The sequence below is a fragment of the Bos mutus genome, chromosome 17 (assembly GCF_027580195.1).
Source record: "Bos mutus isolate GX-2022 chromosome 17, NWIPB_WYAK_1.1, whole genome shotgun sequence".
Lineage (NCBI taxonomy): Eukaryota > Metazoa > Chordata > Mammalia > Artiodactyla > Bovidae > Bos > Bos mutus.
The window spans coordinates 37513593-37536086 of record NC_091633.1 but is presented as its reverse complement, the minus strand read 5'-3'; positions in this window follow the sequence as shown (position 1 = coordinate 37536086).

Here is a 22494-nt window from a genome sequence, read left to right as displayed (position 1 = left end):
TGGCAGGCAGATTCTCTACCACTGAACCACAATGGAAGCCCCCCCAAAGTGTTTCTTATTTGTAGGAAAAATGCTTCAGCCTCCTAGACCTTTCCCGAGTTCCAAAGGGCAGATTCAGACAGTTATAGTCAGGGAAGGGAGTGAATGAAGAAACAGAGAAGCAGTCAAGAAACAAGAGTGCAGTGATGAAGAAGGGTCCTGGCTCCTCTTCAAAGGATGTACAGAACAATACAGCTCTGAGTTCTGCTACAGGATCTAAGACCGCCACCTAGGGAGACAACACCCTTACCACCAGCCAATCAGAGGATGGTCACCCTACCATCAGCAGACCTACCCCCAAATTTTGCCTATAAAACCTATTCCTTGAAAACCCTGGAGAGTTTGTACTTTTTGAGCATGAGCTGCCTGTTTCCCTTGCTTGTGCAAGGCTCCTGTGTTTAGGTTTACTTGGCCTCAGTGTGCATTGGGCACATGAACTTGGGTTTGACAACACCAGCTCTTATCATTATCAGTCATTTAAGTTCCTTTATATCCTCAGTTCCAAGCATCCTACCCTCTGACCAACACCTTCTATCCTTCCAGTTTATTCTCTGTAGTGACCCAACTCTAATAATCCCTCACTTCACCTCTTACGACTTACTGCTCCTACTAACTTTGGATTGTCCCTTATTTCATCTTTTTGTCATCACTTCTCTCATTATTCATCATTATTACCTCCCCCCTTTCTCATTTCATTGTCTTAACCTACTATGAGTACAACCATGGTTAAATTCACCTCTTTACTTATTCTGTTCTCATATACCACAGCTGGGTTTGGCTGGAAAAACATCCATGTCAATTAATTTCAGTAAAAATGCATGACCAACCATCTGAAATAGGTCACAGGATCTTCTGACAGTATCACTAATTCTTTAGTCCATTCACTATACCTCCACTCCCACATGATTGTGTGTGTGTTACTGGCTCCGTTGTGTCTGACTCTTTGTGACCCCATAGACTGTAGCCCTCTGTCCGTGGGATTTTTCAGGCAAGAATACTGGAGTGGGTACCCATTTCCTTTTCCAGGGGATCCTCCCAACCCAGGGATCAAACATGGTCTCCTGTACTGCAGGCAGATTCCTTACCATCTGAGCCACCAAATGATTATTTTACATCTTATTCCTACAATACTGCCTTTCCCATCTGTACTCTCACTAATGACCTTGCTCCCATTTTTCTCAGAGAAAAGGGAAGCAGTCAGAAGAGAGCTTCTTCATGCCTCACCACCATAACTACCCACTGAGCTGAGTCTGTGTTCACACACTCAGCTTCTCCTCCTGCTGTCCTGGAAGGGCCACTTGTGCTCCTGTCTAAGGGCAGGCTCTCTAGATCCCACCTTTACTTGATCACTCAACAACACTGCACAGCCATGCTCCCCCTTCTCTATTGTTATCTGTGTTCTCATTTCTAGTGAATCATTTAAATTAGCATGCAAATAGGCTACCATCTTTCCTATCTTAAAAATAGTTTTGACTGTTCACCTCTCTCTACCTACCATTTCTCTGCTCCCCTTTACAGGCAAAACTCTTTGAAATAATGATCTGTCTCTTCCTACTGACTCTATTTCCTTTCCTCCCATTGTCTCTCTAATCCACTATTCCCCACATTTTTGTCCTCACTAATTAACTGAAATACCCCTTTTCAAGTTCACCAACTACTTCCACATTGCTCTCTCCAGGTCATATTGCGGTCTACATCTTTCTTCCTCTATTAGCATTTCTCTGGGTCCCGGCACTCCCTCTGTCTTCACTTGGCTTCCACTCTGTTGGGTTTTCACCCTTCTTAGTGTCCATTTCATGTCAGTTTCCTTTGCTCTTTGTTACTCCAGACCTTAAACTTTTGAAGTGTTTAAACTTGTGACTTAATTCTCATATTTCCTCTTTTCTTCATCTACGCTAACTCTCTTGGTGGTCTCAACCAGCTTCTTAGTTTTAAATACCATATACACGCTAATCATACCAAATGTAGATTCCAGCCCTGAATGCTCCCCCAAACTGCAGATTTCTCTCCACTGGCTATTCCCTCTGCCTGACATTTTCCTTCAAAAGATATTCACAGGGCTTACTTCCTCACTGCTTCATTCTTAAGACCTTCTTTGCACACACAAAGAAAAATAGCTCCTACCCCCAAACCGCACATTCCTTATCCTCCTCTGATCTCCTAAGCAGTTCTCAGGGTCTGATGTACCTTACATAATATTTTATGTTACTATCCATTCATTATCTATCTCTCCACCAGAATATTACCTCTATAAAGGCTGGGGTTCTTGGTCTACCTTCCTGGCACAAATTGTGTATTCAATACATATTTCGTGACTGAATGGATGATCCAAAACTCCAGATTCTGAAAACCAGTGGGAGAAAACATAGAGAGCATCCCTCTTGCATACTAGATCACTAATAAAGAGAACTTTAAGGGTATTTAGTAGACTCTCTTTATTTATCTGTGCATGGTGGTAGCTGAAGTTCATTCATTGAGACCCAGTGACCAGATGGAAAACCTGGTCGGGGAGCTTGCTCTTTGCAGCTGTATTTCCCCGGAGGGATGCTCCATGACTGTGGTAGGGATGTACCTTCACAAATTAGACCAGAGTCAGTCCTGTACGACTTGCCCCATTTGATGCTCCACAAGGAAGAGTCTCCATGGCTATGCGCACACTGCTAGAAAGTCACAGATGCAACTGCAAGTTAAACAGAAAGTCCTGCAATCAAGGAGCATGGTTTAATGCTTTTCCTATGCATATTTAATCACGCGGAGTTTTTGTTCATAACTCCTTACTATTTACTTGAAATACATTTTTTTCGAACTCAAAATGAGAGTGGGATGAAGTACACTAGAGGCAACTCTGTAAAGTAGAACCTGCAGGGATAACTCTCTTCTTCATGCCTTCAGCCAACCCACTTCAGCTATTTGTGTGAGAAAATACTAAGGTTTGAGGAGTTAAGGAAAGAAAGAAAAGAAGAAAGGAAGGGAGAGGGTAAGGAAGGAAGGGAGGGAGGAAGGGAAGGAGGAAGGAAAGAAGAAGGGATAAAAGATTAGAGAGTTGCAGTAGTTCAAGCTGAATATAGTGAGCACTGGACTGCTGGTCAAAAGAGAAGCACCTGTCAGTGTGCATCGTTAGAAGAATGGCTCATGAAGGCTAGCATTTGGGGGGCTTTGCTGTTATTAGAGTTACAAGAGATTTTGGTTATCCCTTGGGGTGATTGAGGTTAATGCAGTGAGGCAGGTGACGGTAAATCACATCATTTGGTGCTGACTACTCATTTATAGGCAATCTCTTGTTACGGAGAATATCAAGGATAAACTTGGAAAGAGCAGGAGTCTTATTGTGACGCATGCATCTTGAAGAGCCTGTGGAAAGAGGGAGGGACTCTGCTACCATCTGCCATGGTGAGAAGGGTGAGTTTACTGACTGAGTACACTTATGTCTGAAACCCTCAAGGTTTTCCCCACACTTGTGCTTGAAGCCTCCTCTTATTCTTCCACACAACACCTCCTGAGTCATTTCCTAGCCACCTGTCGTTACAACGTGTGCGTGTGTTGGGTGCTGGGGGGAGGGGTGGACAACGTGTAGGGCCTGAGAACTGTCCCAATTTATCATACCTGGGACAGCACTGTCGCCACATTTAAGAGCAGGCGTGGCAAAAAGCTGTGAGCGCTAGAGAAAAACAGGGAACCCAATGATAGTATTGTTGGAAACTAGGTCCTATAGGAAAGTATTAAACCAGTCTGGTTAACGAGTTAGAGAGGAACAGACCACATGTTGTCTTCAAATATTTAAGGGAATGAACCATTGTGCTTCTGTGGTAGAATTTGGAGACACAAATTAGAAGGTATATTTACTAATTTTAAGAGGATTTTTTCTTTTGTTGACCCTAAAGTTAAGGTCTAGATGAATATTCTAATAGACAACTTATACCTTGAAGGACTTGCAGGTCATAATAACCGTGGTTTTGCAAGCTGGTTAGAAGCAGCTCCTTGATGGGTGTACTCTGTCCTCCCTGAGCTGGCTTCTAAGCACCAGGACAGCCAACTGCTGTGAAGAGGGAGCTCCGTCTTTCACACTGTTATAGGTGGCGGCATTCCCAAGCATGTCACTTAACTGCATAATTCAATACTTCAGCCTTACCTTAGCAGGGATAAAGTCCCCCTACATTTTAATTTTTTTAATCTACCTTAGAAGGACTTTGCTAACTGATTTCTAAAAGAACAAAGTAGAAGTTCATGAAGAGAATTTGGCCAAGATTTCACTCAACTTTTAACACTCCTTACCTGCCCACCAACTGTTCTGTGTCTAAAATGTTCGTGTTCTGAGCACATGGGGCCCTTGGGATGCCTCCATAAAACACCATTTAGTCCATAAGGAAGTCTTTTAGCTGCTCTGGCAGGTGGCAATTACATGTGTGGTGACAACTTCTCTGAAGACCCAGACTGAGCCATGCAAAGAGGTAGAAAACAACATCAGAACATTTCAGACATGATTTTAGGATTTGATTAGAAACTATCAACTTATTTCTGGATTTTGAACTGTTTTTCAAGACATTTCCTGTGATTAAAACAAGAAACAACTGTATATATACATATCAGTATTATATGTTATGTATATAATAACATACATAATACACATTCAATTACTACTATGTATATATGTTGTTGTTGTTGTTTAGTCAATAAGTCCTGTCCGACCCTTTTGCAACCCCATGGACTGTATCCTGCCAGGCTCCTCTGTCCATGGCATTTCCCAGGCAAGAATACTGGAGTGGGTTGCCATTTCCTTCTCCAGGGGACCTTCCTGACCCAGGGATCAAACCTGTGTCTCCTGCATTGGCAGGCAGATTCTTTATCACTAAGTCACCAAGGAAGCCCAATATATGTATATGTATGGACATGTGAATATATATATATATATACATATTAATGAATGAATATTAAAACAATGAAGCTGACTACTAGATAAGCTTATAAGCTAGAAATCCTCAAAATAATATTTGCTGTGTGTGGTGGGTTGCAGTTATGGCCCCAGTTTCTCATTCGTCCCTCTACTTATATCCTTCTATGCTTACTTTGGGCTTGGCCACATTACTTGCTACTTGCTTTAGCTAATGAGATAACAGTGAACTTGACCCAAGTAAAGACTTGGAAAGAGATTTGCTGTTTCTTCTTTTTCTTTTGGACTCCTGCAACCACCATCAGAATTTGCCTAGGCTGGAGGGATGTGGGAGCCAAGTAAGAAAGAACTTAGAGGTCTGGGTCAAGGCCAACCTGCCATTGATCACAAAGGAATGAGGGAACCCAGCCAAGGTCAGTTAAGCCTATCGCATATCAGCAGAGCTATTAAACCATCCCATAAACTTGTGAGAAATGATAAATGGTGGGTTTTTTAGCCACTATACTTTGGGATTGTTGGTTAACAGTAATGGCTAAATGTACACTCTACTTCTTAGGTGCTTCAGGAATTATATGCTTAAGGGATGTTGAGGTGTCAGTACAGATACCAACTGATTCAAGAAAAACTGCTTGGCACTTGACCCTTCCTTAGAAAGATCAAAAATGTCTTAGGCGGTATTACAATAGTGTTAGGAGACTGAGGGCAGTAGCTTTGTCAAGGCCTACAAATGAATGCCCTTATTTACTACAGATAAGTGACCCAGAGGATGTTATCACTGGCTGAGTGACAAATGTGGATAAACTATTGAGTGTTAGTGAGATGACCAATGCTAGATGGATGGCTGCGCTTGGTTTCCTAGAGATATGGAATCACATTGACTAAATAATAATGATAATAATAACAATAATTAACAATTATTGAGCACTTATTCTGTATATTTTCCTACATACTTTACATGCCTTATCTCATTTAATTCTCCTAATAACTCTATGAACTGCCTACTAGGTACTATCATCTCTACTTTACAAAGAAACAAACCAAGGCTCAGAGACATCTCCAAGGCCAAAGTGCTCTTAAATCACAGAGCCAGGATTCAAACTCAAGCAGCCTGACTCCAAAGCCTACACTCCTGACATCTCTACTATGTAATCCAGATACATAGTTTTTAGCAGGGGATGGGGAAAGGGAAGGGGAAGACCACATTTAGTTTAACTCCTTCATCTGGCAGATAGACAACAGAGTCTTTGGTACAGAGATTCTTTGACTAACGTGGATTGAAGGAACTTTCTCCAGTTTCAGTACAAATCACCAAAAGTTGAACAAAAGCCAAACTGTTTTTGTGAGGCTTCAACTAGACCAGCTTCCACATTTAGCCAAGCCTTTGTGGAATGCAGAGTGGTGCCCAGGAACGGGCTGAAGCATGCAATTACCTCATCAAGTCCCTTGCCCAGGTATAAGTCTCCATCCTCTGAGAGGAAGAGACACTTTTGAACACAGTTCTTTTGCACACAGAGGGAGCATTTTTAAAAAAATGTTCACAAAAGTACCATATGTGCTAGGAAGTCCCTGCTAAAACATCTACAAGTTGTGCTCAATAAAACACAGCTAAAAGACCATCCTATTTTTTCACACTTGGAAAAAACTAGAGTAGAAAAGTGTGACTAGTTGGCGCTCAATAAATACTTGTTGAATGAATTTTAAATGAACAAAGATGCCCTCATTATACCCAGACACATAGGGACCAAAGTGCATGGGACATGCAAATTCATAACTGAAGACTGAAAGACCAAAGCCATGGTACAAAGCCATTCATGAGAAATGATTGATACAATCTAATTTTGCACGCTCTTTAGAAATAAAACAAAAAACAAAAAAACATTATATGCCCTTGTTTCCTGAGACGTCATAAACGAGTCTTTCATGAAATTCATACTCAAAGTTTAGAGCCATATTTATTCATCTGAATTTATTCCCCAGCAACCCTTCTCTGCTAGAACAAAAGAAACCAATCACCCTTGCCAGGCTAGGTGGCTTGCATTACAAATTTTAATGTTTCACCAGAAAATGAGCAAGCTGGTTCTCTCCTCCATTCTCAGATCCTCCCCCACGGTGGCCCACACCTCTGCTGACTGCAGCATCTGAACTGAGTACCCATGAAGGCCACTATTCTCTCTCTGCCTCTAATAACCCGGTCTAACAACCGTGGTGAGTAATTTCCTTACCACTTCTGTTGTGAACAAATGCTAATAATGCTGCGCCACACAGATGGAGCACGGCTACTGAAAAAGAAACTACATAAATTATTTTTTCAAGTTGTCATCAAAAGAAATGCTTTTCTGCAGGAAATTCATTTTAACTGCTCAAGGCATTTGCCTAGGTTTCTGCTCAAGTGACCGCTTCTTTGTTAATAGTTAATGGAAATAGTTTGTCTTATCTAGGGAACAACTGCTAGTTTTGTTTTGTTTTTTTCCCCAGTGGATGTAACTGCAGGCCAGTCACCATGCATTTTCTAGAACCTGAGTTATCTGCTTTCAAGATGCTGAGGTAAACAGTCTGTGGGTGGTCTCCTCCCATTTTGGTGCCTACTGTGTCTCATTCTATTCGCAAGAATCAGAGTTGAGCTTGTGATTGGTTTCCTGTTATATCCAACTGCATTTCTTTTATATGCCCAAACTCAGCTAGTGAATAAGTTCACTCATGCATTTAATCAGCCATTCATATATTCAGGAGACAAGTGCCTTTCGGTGTCAGGTATGGTGCTGGACCCTGAAAAGATAGTCTTTACACCCCACCGTGGCAGGAGGCAGCTATCAGAAACTTTGATGCCTAAAAGGGGGAAAAATGACTGAGGAATTTAAGCCAATATTACAAGATGAATTCTAATACAAAGCTTAATAAAGTAATACCACCAGCACATTAAATGGCTGAAGTTCTTATTTCATAATTCCCCCAACTAATTTTTTCTGGTAGATGAATTCATATGTAATTAATACTGTTGTAAATTCCATATCTTACTAGTGTCTTACACTAATGTCAGTTTTACTAACCTTTTCTGAGTTCATAAAAGTACAGATTATTTTTACTGACGCATCAGTTGTAAGATGATGATAAGTACTTTTGCTCATGGTTTTAGTTACTATCAATATCTCAAAGACAAACCATTTTATGAGCAAAGACTATACTTCTAACCTGTGCTGATCATCTTAAGATTCTGACACAGGTCACCAGCAGTTAATGCGCTACAGAAATTATGGCAAGAAAACTCACTGCAACTGTAAAACAAACCTCAAATGCACATTTGTCTGATCATATTTAGTGTCATTTTCACACATAAAGACAAGCACGCTTTCATTTCCTCAAGCATGGGTATAATTAAGTGTTGCTTTGTATCTTCGTAGAACAGTGACATGATAGCATCTAGGAGAATACCAAATACCAAACACAGGCTTGGTAAATGTTTTCTGATGATGTAATGCTTCCTATTTATTGTTTTAAATAGCAAGCCATTTTATCATTCAGATTGGTACATTCTTATGGTAATTGCTGAATAATGAATTAAAAATCCTCAATTTAGAAAATTCAAAAAAATTCCTTGAAAGCAGTTTTGTCACCTTGCCTCCTAATTTTCAGAATGGTTATTTAATCTACCAGTGACTAAGCCGTAGGAAAAATCTTTCTGTGTTATTATGTAAAGGAAAATGTGGGCGGAGGGAATGAGGTCTGGTTTGTATCCATCGCATGATTTGGACAGTCAGAGGAAAAAGGAAATCTCTGCTCTCCCCAGGTAGGATTATGAGGTTGCTTAGAATTCCACTTTTGGGGAAGTCCACTATCAAGGTGATGTACATTCTCAAGTAGCAAATTGACTCAGCATGTTCCTAAGCCACAGACCTCTTAAGTTGACGTGTGCTAAATTCACGTCACTTGCCCATTTGCTCTCACTAGGTGACAGGGAAACCGTGTGTTTTCCCCACCTCATGCACACACAGAACGGAAGTGTACTGAGTTCTCCTGTTGGTCTTGTTCTTATTCACAATCAAGACATTCTGTCCCTGATCACAGTTATTAATTTTATTAATTCTCTTCACCTCTCCTCTGTGGTATTCCAAAGAACTTATAGTAAACAATTATAGATGATCCTCCTTTACCCAATGCATTTCCTATTTCTTGAATAGTCAAGAAAATTGTCTTACACATTATAAATCTGTTTAAAAATCAAGTAGAATTGTCAAAGTTCTAACTGCAGTATTCCCCAATGCTTACACTTCTATTTAGCAAATACATTTTATATCAGAAGGTGACAGCCACCACTATGACATTTAAAAAATATGAGCCACAAGATAGTTTTTTTGATCCCTGAAAAAAGCAGGGAACTAATATTTATTAATGGGTCTCTGCTATGTGCAAGGAGCAGTTTTGATGGATTTAAATAAGTTATATCCTTTAAAAGCAAAATATCTTCTCGTCATCTTTTTCACTAATAGATGATTTTTACTGTGAATAATGAAGTTAGAGAGGGCAGAGTTGATGGAAAATAAACAGAAATGTATGACTTGGGCTTCTTTTCCCTAACAAGTTATGCATAATTTCATATTATGGGTGCTAATTTATTGCCACCCTCATCATGCATGTGTGTGCCTGTTCAATAGTGTTCAGCTCTTTGTGACCCCATGGACTGTAGCCTGCCAGATTCCTCCGTCCATGGAATTTTCTAGGCAAGAATACTGGAGTGGGTTGCCATTTCCTCCTCCAGGGGAATCTTTCTGACCCAGTGATCGAACCTGTGTCTCTTGCATTGACAGGTGGATTCTTTACCACTGCACCACTTGGGAAGCCCACCCTTATAGTTTCTGTATCAAAACATTTATTTTCAGCACTAACTGGCATCATTCTAGGCCACCTTATTACCTAGTCAATAGCAATCTTGATGTTTAGCAATTACATCGCCTCTTTTAAGTGCCCCTTTGGACTGGTTTCTTAAACTCTCTGGGCCTCAATTTTCTTCTCTATAAAATAGATGACAATAGCAGTTGCCTCACAAATGTGAGGACCAGGTAGCTTATGGCAGTTCATTAACTCTAAGTTGCCATCAGTTATAAAAAGCAGCCTGCTCCCAAGACATTAATATACAAATGTGTTGTCCAAGAAATGACATAATACAGTAATAACTAAAAGAACTAAATAACTAAAGAACAAAAATCATCAGAATAACACCTGGCACATAGTATATGCCCAATACATGTTAACTCTAAACATCTATGAGCAACCAGCAAACCGCAGTGTGGAAGTGGGCTTTCCATGCTTCTGTGAGCCAGGGCACAGCTTTTTTAGTCAAGGCAGAATACCTGGGCACAGGTAGGCGACACCACCACCGCCCCAGGCTCCGCAAGCAGGGAACTCCATCAGTCACTTGAAAACTTTTTTTCCTAGTGGGTAAACCTTTTTTTTCTTAACTAAATTTTATACAGGATCCAATGTATAAAATGACTAAAAGATTTTTTTTCTGATTGAAGCTGGATTTAAGAGGCACAAAACTGTGCCCACCCTCGGCAGGACAGACTCCGTAAGGAGCCCTTTCAGGGCAGCAATATCACTTTCCTGTCCTATTTGAGATAATGAGTCCCTGAAATTCCTATGAGGGCTAGTTTATTAATCACTCCAAACTCCGTCAAATTTCACCTTATTTAAATGTCACCTAATTTGTGGAATTTCATCAAATGCCACCTTAGTGGCATTACCTAGTGCCCAACACGTGGACTGCACAGAACATATGTTTAATGTACTTTTTTATCTTCCTCTACTTGGGTCTTCAAACTCCTTCCAGTCTGTCACATGTGACTGAGATCATCCTTCCATTTCAACCAAGTCACCTCATGACTCTCCCCAGCTGTAGTTTATTGTTCTCGGAGGACCCAGCGTGAAGGATGTCATGCTTTTGTTCCACCTGCAGTTTTCTGCTATTGGACTTTTAATTCTAAAGTCTTTTTCTTGAATCTCTCTTTGAGCTCTGTCTCAGGAAGCCTCCAGCCAATAATAAGTAAAATTTAATTAACTATGATTGTATGTCAGTTATGAGTTTATCAGAAATAAAGATGGTGTGAGGGTCTGAATAAGAAATAAACTGGGATGAAAGAAAACAAAGACAGGGAGAGTAGAAAAGAGGAGGAGAAATCTGGAGTAAATGAGCAGCAAAAGAGAAAGGGGGAAGAGAGAGATCCAGAGAGGAAACCAGGAGACCAAAGGAGCTAGAAGTGGGTGCTCAGAACTCTGGAGGTACTGTGGTTCATTTGGGTTGTGGGCGGTTGGGGTCATTTTTCTCCATGATTACTGCTGACCTTCAAACACCTTAATCCTTACATTTCTAAGGTCTCTATTCTAAATGCTGACCTGCTTCACTAAGTGTTAGAGAAATGCGGATCAAAACTACAAGAAGGTATGACCTTACACCAGTCAGAAAGGCCATCATCAAAGAATCTACAAACAATAAATGCTGGAGAGGGTGTGGAGAAAAGGTAACTTTCCTATACTGTGGTGAGAATGCAAATTGGTACAACTATTACGGAGAACAGTATGGAAGTTCCTTAAAAATTAAAATTAGAACTACCATAAGATCCTGCAAACCCACTCCTGGGCATATATTTGGGGAAAACCATAATTCAAAAAGATACGTGCACCCAGTGTTCATTGCAGCGCTATTCACATTAGCCAGGACACGGAAGCAACCTAAACGTCCACTGACAGAAGAAGGGGTAAAGAAGATGTGGTACATACGTACATTGGGCTGCTTACTCAGCTATTAAAAGAATGAAGTAATGGATGTTAGAGATTGTTTTACTGAGTGAAATAAGTCAGAGAAAGACAAATATCGTATGATATCGCTTATATGTGGAATCTAAAAAAATGGTACAAATGGACTTATTTATAAAATAGAGTCACAGATGTAAAAAACAAAATTATGGTTTGGGGGAGTAAGGAGGAAGGGATAGATTGGGAGATTGGGATTGACACATATCCACTGCTGCTGCTGCTGCTGCTGCTAAGTCACTTCAGTCGTGTCCGACTCTGTGCGACCCCATAGACGGCAGCCCACCAGGCTCCCCCATCCCTGGGATTCTCCAGGCAAGAACACTGGAGTGGGTTGCCATTTCCTTCTCCAATGCATGAAAGTGAAAAGTGAAAGTGAAGTCACTCAGTCATGTTCGACTCTAGCGACCCCATGGACTGCAGCCTACCAGGCTCCTCCGTCCATGGGATTTTCCAAGCAAGAGCACTGGAGTGGGTTGCCATCGCCTTCTCTGCACATATCCACTACTATATATAAAATATGAATCAGCTCGTAACTTAGTTGGTAAAGAATCTGCCTACAATGTAGGAATCTGCCTGCAATGCAGGAGACTTGGGTTTGATTCCTGGGTTCAGAAGATCCCCTGAAGGAAATGGCAACCCACTCCAGTATTCTTGCCTGGAAACATCCCATGGACAGAGGAGCCTTGCAAGCTACAGTCCATGGGGTTGTAAGAGCTGGACACAACTTAGCAACTAAACCACCACATATAAAGTAGATAACTAATTAGGACCTACTATAGAGCACAGGGAACCCTATTCAATATTCTGGAATGACCTATATGGGGAAACAATCTAAAGAAAGAATGCATATATGTATATGCATAACTGATTCATTTTGTTGTACAGCAGAAACTAACACAATATTGTAAATCAACAATACAATAAAATTTTTTAAAATGTTGACCTGACCATTAAAAATTATTCTCTGAACACAGTAGCAAGGATCAGAGCAGGAGTAGTTCTTTAAAAAATTTATTGTTTATTTATTTTAATTGGAGGATAATTACTTTAAAATATTGTGATGGTTTTTGCCATACATCAGTATGAATTGGCCATAGGCATACATGTGTCCCCTCCATCTTGAACCCCCCTACCTCCTCACCCTATGAAAACCAAGGCAAGAGTGGGAATCCCTCATCCCTGTCATACCATTAAAGCTTCCAACTGATATATATATACAGATAGCAGAAGTAACAACTTCTGATAAATACACTGACATGACTTGTGATGACTTAACTATGGATATCCAACAACACTGAGCCATCCATCTCTTACTTTCATGAAGATTTAATTTTATTTGGCTTTCTTTGTAAGCACGTTTCTTTCGACTTCCTCTATACTAACTGCCCCCTCAGTGTCTATTTTGAAGCTCTGGGAGCTAACTGGGGTGGAAGATGAGTGTTCTGATTTCTCATTACCATGAGAAGGCTTGAAAACATGGTAAATGAACAATAATTGATGAAATACATGTAAATAAGTTCAATCCAAAAAATGGACAAAAGTCCAAATACATTTCCCTAAAGAAGACACACAGATGGCCAAAAAACACATGAAAAGATGCTCAACATCACTAATTATTAGAGATATGCAAATCAAAACTACAATGAGGTATCACCTCACCTCAGTCAGAATGCTGCTGCTGCTAACTCGATTCAGTCGTGTCTGACTCTGTGTGACCCCATAGATGGTAGCCCACCAGGCTCCTCTGTCCCTGGGATTCTCCAGGCAAGAATACTGGAGTGGGTTGCTATTTCCTTCTCCAATGCATGCATGCCTGCTAACTTACTTCAGTAGTGTCTGACTCTGTGCAACCCCATGGACAGCAGCCCACCAGGCTCCTCTGTCCCTGGGATTCTCCAGGCAAGAATACTGGAATGGGTTGCCAATTCCTTCTCCCCCAGTCAGAATGGCCACCATTAAAAACCTACAAACAATAAATGCTGGAGAGGATGTGGGGAAAAGGAAACACTCTCTTACATTATTGGTGGGAATGTAAACTGTTATAGCCATTAAGGAGAACAATATGGAGATTCCTTAAAAAATCTAGGAGCAGATCTACCATGTGACCCAGCAATCCCACTATTGGGCATATACCCTGAGAAAGCAACAATTTTATTTTTTTCATTCACCGAATACTTTTATTTATTTTAAAAATCAATTTATTTGTTTTAATTGGAGGCTAATTACTTTACAATATTGTAGTGGGTTTTGCCATACATTGACATGAATCAGCCATGGATGTACCTGTGTTCCCCATCCTTCACCCACCTCCCAGCTCCCTCTCCATCCCATCCCTCAGGGTCATCCCAGTGCACCAGCCCTGAGCACCCTGTCTCAGGCATTGAACCTGGACTGGTGATCTATTTCACATATGATAATATACATGTTTCAATGCTATTTTCTCAAATCATGCCACCCTCACCTTCTCCCACAGAGTCTAAAGTCTGTTCTTTACATCTGTGTCTCTTTTGCTGTCTTGCATTTGGGTCATTACCATCTTTCTAAATTCCATATATATGCATTAGTATACTGTATTGTTTTTCTTTCTGACTTACTTCATTCTGTATAATAGGTTCCAGTTTCATCCACCTCATTAGAACTGATTCAAATGCATTCTTTTTAATAGCTGAGTAATATTCTATTGTGTATATGTGTGTGTACCACAACTTTCTTATCAATTCGTCTACTGATGGACATCTAGGTTGCTTCCATGTCCTGGCTATTATAAACAGTGTTGCGATGAGCACTGGGGTACATGTGCCTCTTTCAATGCTGGTTTCCTTGGTGTGTATGCCCAGCAGTGGGATTGCTGGGTCATATGGCAGTTCTATTTCCAGTTTTTTAAGGGATCTTCACACTGTTCTCCATAGTGGCTGTACTAGTTTGCATTCCCACCAACAGGGTAAGAGGGTTCCTTTTTCTCTGCACCCTCTCCAGCATTTATTGTTTGTAGACTTTTTGATAGCAGCCATTCTGACTGGTGTGAAATGGTATTGATTGTGGTTTTGATTTGCATTTCTCTGATAATGAGTGATGTTGAGCATCTTTTCATGTGTTTGTTGGCCATCTATATGTCTTCTTTGGAGAAATGTCTGTTTAGTTCTTTGGCGCGTTTTTTGATTGGGTTGTTTATTTTTCTGGAATTGAACTGCAGGAGCTGCTTGTATATTTTTGAGATTCTTTGTCAGTTGTGGAAAGCAACAATTTAAAAAAACATACGTACCCTAATATTCACTGCAGCACTATTTACAATAATCAGGACATGGAAGCAACCAAGATATCCATCTACAGATGAATGGATAAAGAAGATGTGGTACATATATACAATGGAATATTATTATACTCAGCCATAAAAGTGAATGAATTTGAGTCAGTTCTAGAGAGGTGGATGAATCCAGAGCCTGTTATACAGAGTGAACTAAGTCAGGAAGAGAAAAACAAATATCATATATTAACACATATATATGGAATCTAGAAAAATGGTATTGATGAACATATTTGTGGGGAAGGAATGGAGACACAGATGTAGAGAATGGACTTACGGATATAGTGGGGGAAGGAGAGAGTGGGACAAATGAAGAAAGTAACATCAATATATATACACTGTTGCTGCTGCTGCTGCTAAGTCGCTTCAGTTGTGTCCGACTCTGTGCAACCCCATGGACGGCAGCCCACCAGGCTCCCCCGTCCCTGGGATTCTCCAGGCAAGAACACTGGAGTGGGTTGCCATTTCCTTCTCAATGCATGAAAGTGAAAAGTGAAAGTCAAGTCTCTCAGTCATGTCTGACTCTTAGTGACCCCATGGACTGCAGCCTACCAGGCTCCTCCGTCCATGGGATTTTTCCAGGCAAGAGTACTGGAGAGGGGTGCCATTGCCTTCTCCTATACACTCTACCACGTGTAAAATAGATAGCTAGTGGGAAGCTGCTATATAACACAGGGAGCCCAGCCTGGTGCTTTGTGATGACCTAGAGTGGGGCAGGGGAGGGAGGCTCAACAGGGAGGGGATATGTGTATAATTACAGCTGATTCACATTGCTGTATGGCAGAAACCAATATGACATTGCAAAGCAACTTTCCTCCAATTAAAAAATTAATAAAGTCTGAATCTATACCATAAAAATTTCCTAGTCATCAAAACAACCAGCTGTAAAATTAGATTCTATTTACACTTCACTGTGGAATTTACTTTTCACCATTTGTGAGAGTATGAGGGGGAAATGTTTAATTTTAGTTCTGTATCTTTTATTTTTAGATTATTGTTTTTTACTTGAATCTGCAGAGTTGTTAGAAAATGTGGAATAAATTACTGAGATAATAAAAAAAATAAATACATGTAAATAACTTAATCATATTTTGGATATTAAGTTGTTAAGATAATTGATTTCCTTAGTTGATTTCATCTATGTTATTCATGATTCAAATGATTACAGTGGTTTACTCACTTATTTCTCTCTTCTTGTATGGATATAAAATACCAGAAAACCAGTTTACACTGTACCATGGCGGGTAAAATAAATGAAAGACAGGCAATCGGATAGTCCAACTCAGACAGGAAGCTGAGTTAATTATTTAATTAGCTCTGACCATATATATATATATATATATATATATATTTTACATTTTGGATACCACCAAGAATAATTCTGCAAAAGGACTCCTTACTTCACTCCAAATCCACATGTCAGAAGCATCACCAATATGGTTTAATCCCATTATGGGGTCTCTTGAACTGCAGAGGCTATTCTGTTATAACCCAAAGGCGTTGGCAATGGAGGCAGTTTCCTTTTGTGGAGAGAAGTGGTTAAGCTCTGCAGACAGTTGTCCTCCAGGCGCTTCATTGTTATTCAACTTTGTTGTGCCTTGGCTTCTTCATCTGTGAAAAGGGATAATCATAATACCTCATTTCATATTGTTGCTTTAAATGAGACAATGTCAGCAAAGCACTTAACTATATGTGTCTGCTCTAATAATTATTATCTTTTTGACTGGTCTAAGATTTTCTCCAGAGATACCCCACTCACTTTATTATCAACAGAAGTAGCTCTCAGGTGTAACTATTCTTCAGTTTAAAAGCTGATTTTAGGGCAACCTTGGCATTAATTGAGCAGATCTCACAGAGTTTGTGTTTTCCTGTTGTCCACTTTGTTAATCAGGCAATATTGTTTATAAAGCTACCGTGTATCCTGGATGTGGAGAGTCCATATTTAAAGAGTGCAAGTAACATAAAGCACTCAGCACTAAAACTGTAGCAAACACAACCGACAACTGATGCGCAGATACCATGTTAGGATTCTCCAGTGCCTGTTCCCCTGAGAGTGGTATACGGTTAGACCTATATGTATATAATAATTATATAGCATACCCAACTTTGTTCTAAAACAATGGTATTCAGGTAGCCCATGAATCTATTGATGTGTGGGCCACTGTTTATAAACTGACTAAGTAATTTTTGACCATATATATATTATTCATACTTTCAAAAAAGTATGTAGCTAGCCTTATGATGAATTAAATGTGGATTCATTTAATGGCTGAGTAATACGCATTGTGTATATGTACCATGCTTTCTTACCCATTCATCTGCTGATGGACATCTAGGTTGCTTCCATGTCCTGGCTATTATAAACAGTACTGTGATGAACATTGGGGTACACGTGTCTCTTTCAATTCTAGTTTCCTTGGAGGGAAGTAAGCCAGAAAGAAAAACACCAATACAGTATACTAATGAATATATATGGAATTTAGAAAGATGGTAATGATAACCCTGTATGGGAGACAGCAAAAGAAACACAGATGCATAAAACAGTCTTTTGGACTCTGTGGGAGAGGGTGAGGGTGGGATGATTTGGGAGAATGGCATTGAATCATGTATATTATCATATGTGAAACGAATAACCAGTCCAGGTTCCATGCATGATACAGAATGCTCGGGGCCAGTGCACTGGGATGACCCAGAGGGATGGTATGGGGAGGGAGGTGGGAGAGGGGTTCAGGAAGGGGAATACGTGTACACCTGTGGTAGATTCATGTCAATGTATAGCAAAACCAATACAATATTGTAAAGTAATTAGCCTCCAATTAAAATAAATAAATTTATATCAATTAAAAAAAAAAGGCAGCCGGTAATCTCCTAGTAAGGATTTTGGATATCAATAAAAACATATTGGAAAAAAAAAATAGAAGTACTCCTGAAATCAGTGACTCTTTGGCATTAGAATTCTTCAAGCTAAGACTAAACCAATTTCAATCACTTATTATTATAAAAGGTGAGGTATTTTTGATATCAAATAGGAGCTTATGTCATAAAACGTAAGACTCTAAGATCCAGTAACATAAAAACAAAATCTCTGTATGGCAAAGACACCATGGAGAAAATAATTTAAACATGTTTAACTTATCTTTAAGAGAGAAAGAGCCCTTATAGGTGAGAAACAACCCAATATATGGACAAAGAATATGAACAAGGCTTTTCACAGAAGAAAACAAAAAACACTGATATCAAAGATACGAAATATACCGAACTTATTGATCAAAGAAAGGCAAACCAACGGTAGGATACTATTTTTTTTTTTGCCTTAGCATAATGGCAAACATTTAAAATATTCACAATACAAAGTGTGAGAATGGAGGGGGAAAGGAAACTGTATTGTCAGTGGGAGTGCAAACTGCTTTGACATGTTGGAAGGCAACTTGATAGTTCCTGTCAAATTTTTAAAAGGATATAATATTTCCACTCAGAAAGTGAAATGTGGGATATGTATCTAAAAGAAATATAGTTCACATATGCTATAGACATAGAGGTTTAAGGATATTCATTGCAGCGCTGTTTGTAGGAAATAAAAATTGGAAATAATCTAAATGCCTATCACCAGGGTTATGAATAAATAAATTATAATATAGCCATACAATGGAATATTAACCTTCTATGTAAAAAGATAGCCCTGTGTGAGACTACTGCATGGATCACTGTCCCTGACATATTGTTGAGTTAAAAAGTTGTAGAATATGTATGCTGTGCTCAGTCACTCAGTTGTGTCCGACTCTCTGCAACTCCAAGGACTGTAGCCCACCAGGCTCCTCTGTCCATGGGGTTCTCCAGGCAAGAGTACTGGCATGGACTGCCAAGCTCTCCTCCAGGGGATCTTCCTGAGGGATCAAACCCAGGTCTCCCACATTGCAGGCAGATTCTTGGCCGTCTGAGCCACCAGGGATGCCCAGAATATGTATGATAAGATTAAATTTTTATGTAAAAAAAGCGCATGTTTTTCCTGTCTATATCTTTGTTTCTTTTTCTATTCTTCTCTGCTGCTGCTGCTGCTAAGTCGCTTCAGTCGTGTCCGACTCTGTGCGACCCCACAGACGTCAGCCCACCAGGCTCCCCCATCCCTGGGATTCTCCAGGCAAGAACACTGCAGTGGGTTGCCATTTCCTTCTCCAATGTTCTCTATCTCCATCTAAAATTCTAATTCCTTCAATATGTACGTTTACATCTATGCCTCTATATGTTCTAAGTACATAGGTAAAGAATATACGATACTTCATAAATTCTCAACAGTTCACCTAGAAAGTGAAAATTAGGGGAAAAAAGGGAGCAATTTGTTTTATTGTATTTATTTAGAAAAAGGAAGCAATTTAAAATTTTGCTTTTTGCTTTACACAATTATGTGTATTTGAATTCTTTGTTTTATGATACACATGTATTACTTTTGTAAATACAAAGATTAAAAGTAATAATTTTCCCCAAGTGTTCCTCAGCCCTAGAAACAGAAATGGCTGTTCAGAATGAGTGAGACATTCAGCCTTCAGACTCCTTTCTCTGATATCCCGACACTGCCCCTTGGAGGATGTGGGGAGAAGGTTCCTATGAATGAGAAACTCAGCAGACACCTTAGGAAGAGGACACACTGACAGCAAAGGCCAATGTTGTATTTCTTTATTTTCATGACTGTGTGTTGGGAGATGCAGGGTCAAGACAGATGTTTGTAGCCACTTCTTACCCTCGGGAAGGAAACAGGTGCAGGTCTTGAGTCCAAAGACAGTAGCATTCCTTTGATCAGAGCTGTTGGACAGGAGGCTAGGGAGGCTGGTGGAACTGTCATATCTAGTGTGGCATCAGGATGGAACTTGGTTGAATGGTATGGATCTTCTGATTCTTTTTCTCCATACTTTGTGCCTGATGGTCATGGAATGATGGACATGTGATCTGTAGCCTCACTGATGGGTGTCACGGTCGCCTAAGGATAAGCCATCTACCTTTGGCCTATAGAGTGGCACCTGTTACAATAATGTCTGTAACTCTAAATACCAGAGACCGCCCTTGGCAGAGTTTGTCTGGCAGGATATCTAAGTCTACCCATGAAAGGCCAAGGCAAGTGAAAGCAGAAAGGGAATACTTGACACCCAGTGGTCACAAGGAAGAGCTGTGCAGACAGGGCAAGAGAGCTGGGCACAAGGAGTAACCAGTGCCATCTCAGGCCTAGCACATCTCTCCCAGGCAAAACTGTGACCTAACTTCACTCACTTCATACTTCAACCCCTCCTTCCCTTTATTCCTCTCACCCCCAGCCTGCTCTCCTTGGCTGGAAGCTTTCCTTCAGTGCCCTGGCCTCCTTCCTATCCTGAGCAGGTGGTCTATGAGCATAGTCCATTCAAGAAAATTCTTGAAATGTGTCTGTGAATCCTCTTGGGTGGGTGACTAAAGTTTCATGCTTTCATGGTGATGACCTGGGTTATATTCCTGGGAAGAGTACATGTAGCAGAATCCACCACCTCACTCCAAGGTGCTAAATAACCATGGAAGGAAGTGAAAGTAGTGGGCTTGTCACACAAGTGTGGCTTCAGCCAGGTTGTTGCCCCTTCACTAATCCTGCCACACCAGCAGCTGCCACTTTTCTGCATAGTGCTGTGCGAGTGCTGAAGAAGCATGGGTCCGCACTGCCCTTCACAGAAGCCTCTGAGCCTAGAAAATAAAAGAAGCAGCTGCCTGACATTTCCTTGGAGAAGCAGATGAAATTTAAGGTTTTCTTCTTCCTACAAACATAAACACAAAAATTTGCACACAATTTCAGAAGGCTCACGGAGGCCAAGCTGTGCTCCCCTGCACTAATGGGAAAGGGCCAGGGAGGAGCTGCCCCACCACGGTTTTAAAAATCTGAGCTCAGATAAAACGTGTGAGTCACTCGGTTGTGTCCACTCCTTGCGACCCCATGGACTGTAGCCTGCCAGGCTCCCCTGTCCGTGGAATTCTCCAGGCAAGAATACTGGAGTGGGTTGCCATTTCCTTCTCTAGGGGATCTTCCTGACCCAGGGATTGAATCCAGGTCTCCTGTATTGCAAGCAGATTCTTTACTATCTGAGCCACTAGGGAGGCTGAGCTCAGATAGGATATGTGTAAAAATGAGAAAGAAAGAATTTGTTTTTCATTCTTTCTCCTTTCTTCCATCATCCCCATTTTCTCTCCCTCCTTAGGAATAAATCCTTGATCCTAGCCTTGCTCTTCATCTGAACGTAACTAGATGCTGTTGAGACTTAGTGTGACATTTTCAGATAAAATACAGTCAGTTCTGCTATAATGTGACATACACTTTTCTAAAAACCAAGTGCACTATATAAAATCACACAATAAACACCACAGAACTTATGGGGGAAATAGGATTAAGGGCATAACACTGAAATTCCGTCAGTGATAAAAGATGACAGGAACCTAATGAAGAAAGACATCAGTCTTACACATGTTAAATGGTTAAGAAACACATAAATACTATAATAAATATGGCATTTTGCCTAGGAAAAGACCTGAAGTTTGTTCATGGAGGTGAGCGCAGGAAGAGTCAAAGCTACAAACTATTGAGAAATGGCAGCAGAGGCTTCCCAGGATGGAAAGCTGTTTAAAGACCAGATATGGACAGTTAGCTGGTGAGTGTTTGAGGTGTGTATGCATTTTGTATATTCCTAAATGGCCCAGTTCAGCCGGATTCTGCATTTGCCTAGCATTTCTTGCAGACAAAATCACATATGAGGAAACACAAAATTCTGGTTATACTCAAATTGTGCCCTGGTATATTTGTCACAGTGAGATAAATTCACATTTTCAATACAAATATTACGGCAGGACTGACTGAATCTAAATAAAAAAAAGATTACAATCTAAAGAGTAAAAGGTCATTAAGACCACAATGAAATGACGCTGTAAAAAGGTAGCAATAAGTTAGTATTTCTAAGCAGAGAATACGTAACTCAAGTAAATCTAAGTCTCTCTACTTCACTGTAAGGTCTGTCTCAACACAGTGATAAATTCTAGCACAATGCAAATTGGGCTCCATAGCTTTGAAACACACTGTTGCTCTTGAGTGAGCCCTCTCAGCACCAGGAAGAAGTTGTTAAAAGACACCCAGACTTCCTCGAAAGTCCTCATCGGACATTCTTCTCCCTTATATCCCATACCCAATGGTAGCTACACTAATCTTACTTGCCTCTCTTCTTTATGATTCCTGATCCCTTCTACCTGCACCCCAACAGCCCAGCAAACCAAATTCCAGCCTTTACTAGTTCTCTCTTAATCACCTTTTCCTTCCTTTCTCACCCCTTTTCCAAAAGTAAAAATTCCACACGTAGGTGTGTTACTTTCCTATTACTACTGTAACAAAGTACCACAAACTCAGTGGCTTAAAGCAACCCAAATTCATTATTTTACAGTTCTGAAGTCCAAAATGAGCTTA